Below are 8,898 nucleotides of genomic sequence, written 5' to 3' on the forward strand. Positions count from 1 at the left end.
CTACACATAATTATTTATTCCTCTATATAACTAAAACTCAGCTCCACTAATTCAATAAAACATTTTAATAATGTACATATTACTTTTCTTTTAATCCAAATTAAACAGATATCTCATTATTTTTCTTTTAAAATCTCTACACAATTTCTTTAGTATGATTATCCAAATTAAAAAATACAAAGACATTAAAAAATAAATTCATTCACTATTTTCTAAACCACAAACTAATATTGTGAGTAGGTAGAAGAATGAAACTAGAAGTCCATAAAGAGTAGGTAGCCTATGACTATAGGCAGCCTGATTAATATTGTGAAAGCACCCTTTGTTGATCGAGTGACAGAACCCTTTCTCAATAATCACTTGCCCTCACTTTACCTCCCAAAATCATAGAAATTCATGGCGCCAATAATCAAATTGTTTGTGTTCTTCACTAGTATTCCCCTATTTCTCCTCCCCTTCTGCTATGGATGTCTTCACAGGGAACAGGACGCTCTTCTTCAACTCAAAAATGCCTTAAATTACTCTTCTTTCTTTGCCAATTTGAGGTCGTGGGAGAAGGGTGGGGATTGCTACCTCTGGCAAGGAATTTCCTGCAAAAACATCACCACTCATGTTGTCACTGTTGAAATAATCGATGGTGGTGGTTTCAGAATGGAGGGCGATGGCGTCATATCTGAGAGCTTGTGCAGCCTCACTTCTCTTGCAACCATTACCCTAACCTCAATGCGGTTAACAAGTACTCTTCCTCCATGCCTCAAAAAACTGTCCTCTCTCACAGAAGTAGATTTATCTGGTAATAGCTTGAGTGGGAACATTCCAATGCCTTTTACAAACATGTCTTCCTCTCTTTCTGTCCTTGATCTATCAAACAATCTTTTGGAAGGTGAAACTGTCCTGAGTACTATTTGTTTGCTAAGTAGACTTAGTGAGGTCAATCTTTCAGAAAACCAGCTAAAAGGAAGCTTACCATCGTGTCTTGGGAGTCTCTTTTCTCTAAGTTTTCTAGATATTTCTAGAAATCACTTGAGTGGTACAATTCCATATGCTTTAGGCAAGATGTCCTCACTCAAATACTTTGATGTTTCTAGTAATTCTATAAGTGGTTGTATCCCAAATTCTTTGGGCAATCTTATTCTGCTAGAAAGCTTGGAACTATCTTACTGCAAGGAAGCAAAGGTGCGTGGAATTACTTCCTATGCTAATCTTTGAGAGGATGATTATGCAAATCAAAGTAACTATTGCAAAGATCTCAAGAAATGCATAATAGCATAATCAAAATAATAAAGAACACACAACACAGTGATTACCATGGGGAAACCCTTCTGGGAGAAAAACCCCACCCTCCAAAACTCACACAATGTATTATCAAACCAAGATGATTGCAATACACTTACAATGCAAGTTCTTACAGGAGTGCATCACCACAACTCAAACTTGGAGAGACTCCTTCTAGCACCAGTCTTGCAAACTAAACTCAATTACACAAACACCTCCCCAAGCCCTCCTTTTATAGTGATTTTAAAACTTGGAAACCACTTATAGTTTTACAAAACCATGAGCAAAACTACCATGCCACATGTTACCCATTTTTTACAACAACCAGGTTAAAAATAGTAATCCCGTCCACAATTTTGTCTCTTAGTCTAGACCCCCACAAAAGTCACAAAATGAGTCATCAAGGCTCTAAAAATAGCCTACCTATATTCTACTAAGGACAAGACTCATTTAACAACTCACTAACCACTTTCCAATGCATAAACAAGTGGAAAACTCCCACAAACTAATTCTGGAATTTTCCAAGAAAAGATTGCAAGGTTGAGACACATGTTTCTCAACATTCTCCCACTTTTTGAACACCTTGCAAAAGTCAGGGGATCTAAAATATCATGGACTTAATTGCTAGGGGCCGAGAGGCCCATAGACTCTGAACACCATCTGAATTTTTCTGTGCTCACTAGCTTAGTTAATGCATCAACAACATTCGCCAAAGTCTCTACCTTTTCCAGCTTCACCTTGCCATCCTTGACCATATCTCTCACAAAATGATATTATACATCAATGTGCTTGGTCCTCGCATGAAAAGTCGGGTTCTTCACTAGGAAAATTGCACTTTGGTTGTCACTATAAATTGTCACTGCACCCTGTTTGAACTCTATATCTGAACACAATCTCTTTAGCCAGATGGCTTCTTTGCAAGCATGAGTAGCTGCCATATACTCTGCCTCAGTAGTGGACAAAGCGACCACAGCCTATCGCTTACTCATCCAACTGATTGCACCACCAAATAATGTAAACACATATGCACTGGTGGATCTTCTTCTATCAACATCACCAGCCCAGTCTGAATCCACATAGCCTCGAATATCCAAAGAATGCTCACTTCTTGTTCCATGAAAACATATTGAGTACTCTGAGGTACCCTACAAGTATCTAGAAACTCTTTTTACTGCATCCCAATGTGCTCTTCCTAGATTAGACATATAACGGGAAAGTACTCCCACTGCTTGGGCAATGTCTAGTCTTTACAAACCATAGCATACATCAAACTTCCAATAGCACTCTGATATGGTACTCGACTCATCTCTTCCTTCTCCAATGGGGATGTAGGACACTGTGAGCTAGAAAGCTTTGTTCCCATAGTAACCGAAACACTCAATGGTCTTGAATCCTGCATATTGAATCTTTTCAAAATAGTACCAACATACTTACTTTCGCCTAGTCAAAGCTTTCTATTTCATCTATCTCGTATAATCTCCATTCCTAGAATGTGCCTAGCTGCACCAAGATCTTTCATTTCAAACTTTATTGAGAGTTGAGATTTTAACTCTGCAATCAAACCTTTTCCTTTGCCAATAAACAACATGTCATCAACATACAAGGCAATAACCAAAAAACCATCACCATCAAATTTGAAATATATACAATGATCAGATTTAGATCGCACAAATCCCAAACTCAACACATATGTATCAAACTTCTGGTACCACATCCTAGGACTCTGTTTTAAACCATACAAGGATTTCTTCAATTTACAGACCAAATGACTTTTACCTTTCACCACATAGTGCTCTGGCTGCGACATGTAAATTTCTTCCTCCAAATCTCCATGAAGGAAAGCAGTTTTCACATCCATTTGCTCGATTTCTAGATCATAAGCTGCTGCAATAGAAAGCAAAAATCTAATGGATGTTATTTTGGCTACTGGAGAAAAAATCTCACCATAATCTACTCCCTCAACTTGAGAGTAACCTTTTGCAACCAAACGTGCTTTATAATTCTCAATGCTTCCATCTGAACCCATCTTCTTTTTGAACACCCATTTACAACCAACACGCTTCTGTCCTTCAGGAAATGGTACAAGGTCCCACGTTCGATTCCTCTTAAGAGCTACCATTTCTTCATCCATGGCTATTTTCTAGGACTCTGAATCATTCATACCAAGAGCCTCTTCTACAAATCTCAGTTCATCAATGTTAGCATTCAATGCAAATATGCACCTCCAATCATCAGGAGAATACCCATACCTTTCAGGTGATTTCCTTTGTCTAGTAGATTTTCAAACAAGATCTAGTTCAGGTTCAGGAGGTTTAGGTTCATGATTAGGTTCTCCCTCTTCCTTTGATGATTCAAAACTTGTAGAGCTCTCTTCAACATCTCATCTTTCTAAGGGCCTTGATTCAACTTTCTCAGGTGTAGTAGGAAGTTGAATCACTTCTTTCTTTTCTTTAATTTTTTCTGGCTGCACTGTAACAGAAGAAGGCTTAGTTTCTCTAAAAATAACACTTCTGGAATAAAATACCTTTTGTGCAACAGGATCCCAAAGCTTGTATCCTTTCACACCATAACTATATTCGATGAAGATACATTTGACAGCTTTGTTGTCCAATTTTGTTTGCTTCTCCTTTGGCACATGAGCATATGCCTCACAACCAAACACTCTCAAATGTCTAAGTGAAGGCTTGTAGTGTGACCATGCTTCCATTGGCGTCTTATCAACAAGAGCTGATGTAGGAGACCTATTTATCAAGTAGCAGGCAGTGGCTATAGCTTCAGCCCAGAACTTTTGTTCTAGTCCAACAACACTCAGCATACTCCTAGCCTTCTCCATCAAGGTCCTGTTCATTCTTTCTGCAACTCCATTCTGCTATGGAGAATACGGAGTTGTCTTCTCTCTTTTAATACCACAATCTTTACAAAATGTATCAAAAATATTGGAGCAAAATTCACCACCATTATCAGTTCTCAAGCATTTTATTTTCTTTTCAGTCTGCAATTCAACCATTGCCTTAAATTCTTTGAAACGACTGAAAACTTCAGCTTTACTCCTAAGGAAATAAACCCATGTTCTTCTACTAAAATCATCAATGAAAGAAACATAATAAACTGATCTACCAATAGAAGGAACATCAACTGGACCAAATACATCCGAATGAATTAGATCCAAAATACATGAAGACTTATGAGAACTCGAGTAAAACTGAATGCGATTTTGTTTACCATAGATACAATGCTCACAAAAATCAAACTCAAGATTGCAATCATTCAACCCATCAACAAGGTTCTTATTTTTCAAGGTCCATAGACCCTTCTCACCTATGTTGCCAAGTCTCTAGTGCCATAACATAGTCTTCTCTGCAGGCAACTTTGATTCAGTAGACAGAGCACCCTTGGGTACCCAAAAACCATGACCATCTTTTGAGAGAGAAACTCTCTCCTTCTCCAACTGAGTAGTCTTTTCCACAATCTTATCAAAAGTACTATTGCACTCGATTGTGCATGCATCAAGTTGGTACAATGTACCCAATCTACTTCCTCTTGCTATTACCATGGTGCCTCTCACCATTTTTACACCTGCTTCAGAAAATTGTACATGCACACCCACATCTATTAGCTTACTAACAGATAACAAATTCCTTGCTAGTCCAGGGATATGCAAGACACCATCAAATCTTCTAATTCTACCATCAAAAAATTTCACACGAATACTTCCATGACTAACAATATCAAGTACTAAATTATCACCCAAATACACCTTACCACCATCAAAATTTTCATACTTACTAAACCAGTTCCTATTAGGAGTCATGTGGAAAGATGCACCTAAATCTATTAACCATGCATTTTCACCTACATGAGTGGCCAAGGCTGCAATGAAAGCATCTCCATCTTCCTTCTCGGACTCAGAATCAAAATCTTGCTTCTTCTTCTTCTTCTTTTTCTTCTCCTCTTTGCAGTCCTTTCGGAAGTGTCCAAACTTTCTGCAATTCCAACAGATTGCCTTGGACTTACTAGGGGATTTCGATCTCCCCTTATTTTTGGACTTAGAATGGCCATGCTGCTTTTTGTTCTTGTCTCTTTCTTTTGGTCTTCTGCAAACACTCAAAGCCTCTTTGGCATTCAGAGAGACCTTCCTTCTCATCTCCTTAGAAAGTAGAGAACCAACAACGTCCTCCATCTTCAAGACAACTGAAGTGCTCCCTATAGCCATCACAAGACTATCCCATGAGTCTGGAAACAAACATAACAAGATTTGACACCTTTCTTCTTCATCCATTGGCACCCCTACTGAGGTTAACTGAGTCACCAACATATTAAACCTTTCCAGATGTTCAGAAATTTGTCCACCTTCTTCCATTCTCAAGGAATACAACTTCTTCCTCAAGAAAATCTTATTCACAAGTGATTTCTCTTGATAGATATCACTAAGCTTTTTCCAAAGCTTCTTCACGGTAGGTTCTTCATGGACATTAATCAGAATTGAATCTGCAAGACACAATCTGATGAGACCTTTAGCTTTTCTATCATTTACATCATATTGTGTAGCTAATGTCAGATCTATGGGCCTCAACTTGTTCTCATCAATCGCATCCCATAGATCCCGATCAGACAACAGATCTTCCATCTTCAGCTTCCACATCTCAAAGTTTAAGCCAAAAAACTTTTCAACATCAATTCTCCCTAACATGCTTGCAATCTTTTCAATCCTGCAACACAGAAATGAAATGCTCTGCACAAGCTCCCACTCAAACCTTGATTAGCTCAAAAAACCCTGTAACTAACAAATAGAACCAAAATTGGCCAGGCTTTGATACCACTTGTAAGGAAGCAAAGGTGCGCAGAATTGATTCCTACGCTAATCTTTGAGAGGATGATTATGCAAATCAAAGTAACTATTGCAAAGATCTCAAGAAATGCATAATAACATAATCAAAATAACAAAGAACACACAACACAGTGATTACCATGGGGAAACCCTTCCGGGAGAAAAACTCCACCCTCCAAAACTCGCACAATGTATTATCAAACCAAGATGATTACAATACACTTGCAATGCAAGTTCTTACAGGAGCGCATCACCACAACTTGAACTTGGAGAGACTCCTTCTAGCACCAATCTTGCTAACTAAACTCAATTACACAAACACCTCCCCAAGCCCTCCTTTTATAGTGATTTAACAACTTGAAAACCACTTATGGTGTTACAAAACCATGAGAAAAACTACCATGCCACATGTTACCCATTTTTGACAACAACCAGGTTAAAAATAGTAATCCCATCCACAATTTTGTCTCTTAGTCTAGACCCCCATAAAAGTCACAAAATGAGTCATCAAGGCTCTAAAAATAGCCTACCTATATTCTACTAAGGACAAGACTCATTTAACAACTCACTAACCACTTTCCAATGCATAAACAAGTGGAAAACTCCCACAAACTAATTCTGGATTTTTCCAAGAAAAGATTGCAAGGTTGAGACACATGTTTCTCAACACTTACAACCAACTAAATGGAACTCTTCCCTCCACATTTTCAAGGCTTTCCTCACTTGGGTTACTTCGTGTTCAAGGAAATGCATTCAACCAGAGTGTTTCTCCCTCAGTGTTGCCCTCTTCAATTCAACATCTTGGGCTCTCACTAGACAGGCAATAGATAATTTCAGAGGATTTCTTTAAGAAGCTAAGAAAATTGGAATGCTTGTTCTTGTCAAATTGTGTACTTAATATCACCAGCAACTGGGTTCCCTCATTTCAATTGTCTTTTCTCTATATGATATCATGTAAGGTGGGTGGTAAAATTCCACTATGGATTTCGACTCAATTCTCACTTTCAAAGCTGGAATTATGTGACAACAATCTTTTTGGGGGAATTTCATTTTGGCTACTGGATATGAATCTTCTCTACATCAATCTCACAAGAAATCATCTTCAAGGTCGCCTTTTGCTAAATAAATCTCTAAGGAATCCATTGGTGGTCTTGGATGTGTCTAGAAATGCACTGTTTGGCCAAATACCATCATTTTTGCCTCCTAATATCAAATTGTTGTTGCTCAATGACAATTTGCTGATAGGGAATAGTCATCCCCTGTTAAAAGGAATCTCTTCACTTGAGATTGTAAATTTTGCAAATAATCAACTGAATGGAATTATCCCACCGAATTTAGCCAATTGTTCTGAGCTTCAAATGTTGGATTTGGGGTATAATAATTTGAGGGGAATGATTCCAAATGAGTTTGGTAAGCTAAGTAAACTCAAGACACTAGTGATAAAGAACAATCAATTGAGTGGAACATTCCCTTCTTCGATATTAAAATGTACAAAATTGTATTTTTTAGATATTGGACAAAACTCTTTGGAAGGCCAAATTCCAAAGTTAATAGCCAACCTTTCAAAGTTGAAAGTGTTAGCAATGAGGAAGAATAATTTGGAAGGTAGTATTCCTCCAGAAATTGGGCAGCTAAAGAACCTACAAATCTTAGATCTTTCTTCAAATAGACTATCAGGAATTATACCACACACAATTTTTAGTTTACCAGCAATGTTGATGGAAACACATGAAGAATTTGGCAGAGTTCAGTTTCTAATATTTCCAGAAGAATCCCCCTCGGTATACCCCTCGACCACATACATGTATAAAAATGGATTGATTATGAATTCCAAAGGCAGAGATGAACAATACACATATATTTTCTCCACCATGATGGCCATAGACCTTTCAGACAATCAATTTCAAGGGGATCTTCCATTTGATTTGGGAAAATTGAAGGGATTGAAGTTGCTCAACCTTTCTATGAACAACTTCACTAGTGTTATTCCAAATAGCATTGTACAAATGTCTTGGCTAGAATCGCTAGACCTTTCTACAAATCATTTTTCTGGGCAAATTCCCCCAGATCTTGGTTCTTTGAACTACTTGGGAGCTCTTAATTTTTCTAACAACAATCTTTCAGGTAGTATTCCACAAGGCGGACATATGGCAACATTTAATAAATTGGCATATTCACAGAATCCAAAACTATGGGGATGTCCGCTTCCAAAGAAATGTTCTTGGCCAGAATTTTTTATAGTCCTCCTATCACCTCTACATTAATTAATGAAGAAAAGCAAAGCACAAAAAGTATAGGGTTTGAGCTTGGAGTAGGGCTGTCATACTTGCTAGGTTTTACAACAGTGTTGGCATTTATTCTCATGAAAAAGAAATGGAGACAAATATACTTTGAGGGCATTGATTTGGTTTTGAAATTTTGTTTTCCATGGACTCGTAAGTTGACATTGTAATTGTTTTATCTTTACGTTAAGTTCATTTGATATAAACATATATTATATTGTAATTGTTTTATTTTTATGTCAAGTTCATTTAATCTAAACATATATATATATTTTGCCAATTTATTATTCTACATATTATTTTGTTTATAAGTATGTCATTTAGATCTTAAATTGTTGTAAAGGTTTGTTTCTTAACTGTTATTGTGCTGTAGAAGTTTGGTGGATTCCGGTAATTTTTATCCTCCTGAACTGTTTGACTGAATGCCTCAAAGAAATTCAGTCTAATTAAACTTCATGCGTGAAGGATGTGCACAAAATGAAATCTGTTTAAAAGGCTTTCTAAACTTTCAAG

At 37.3% G+C, this 8,898-nt stretch overlaps 1 pseudogene; it reads left to right on the forward strand.

Annotated features, from left to right (window-relative positions):
- Positions 1-396: 396 nt before the first annotated feature.
- On the forward strand, positions 397-8,524 carry LOC149548241 (uncharacterized; annotated as a pseudogene).
- The last annotated feature ends 374 nt before the right edge of the window (positions 8,525-8,898 follow it).

This window comes from Cupressus sempervirens, chromosome 7 (assembly GCF_028749045.1).
Source record: "Cupressus sempervirens isolate cs-2001-9-10 chromosome 7, ASM2874904v1, whole genome shotgun sequence".
Taxonomy (NCBI): Eukaryota; Viridiplantae; Streptophyta; class Pinopsida; order Cupressales; family Cupressaceae; genus Cupressus; species Cupressus sempervirens.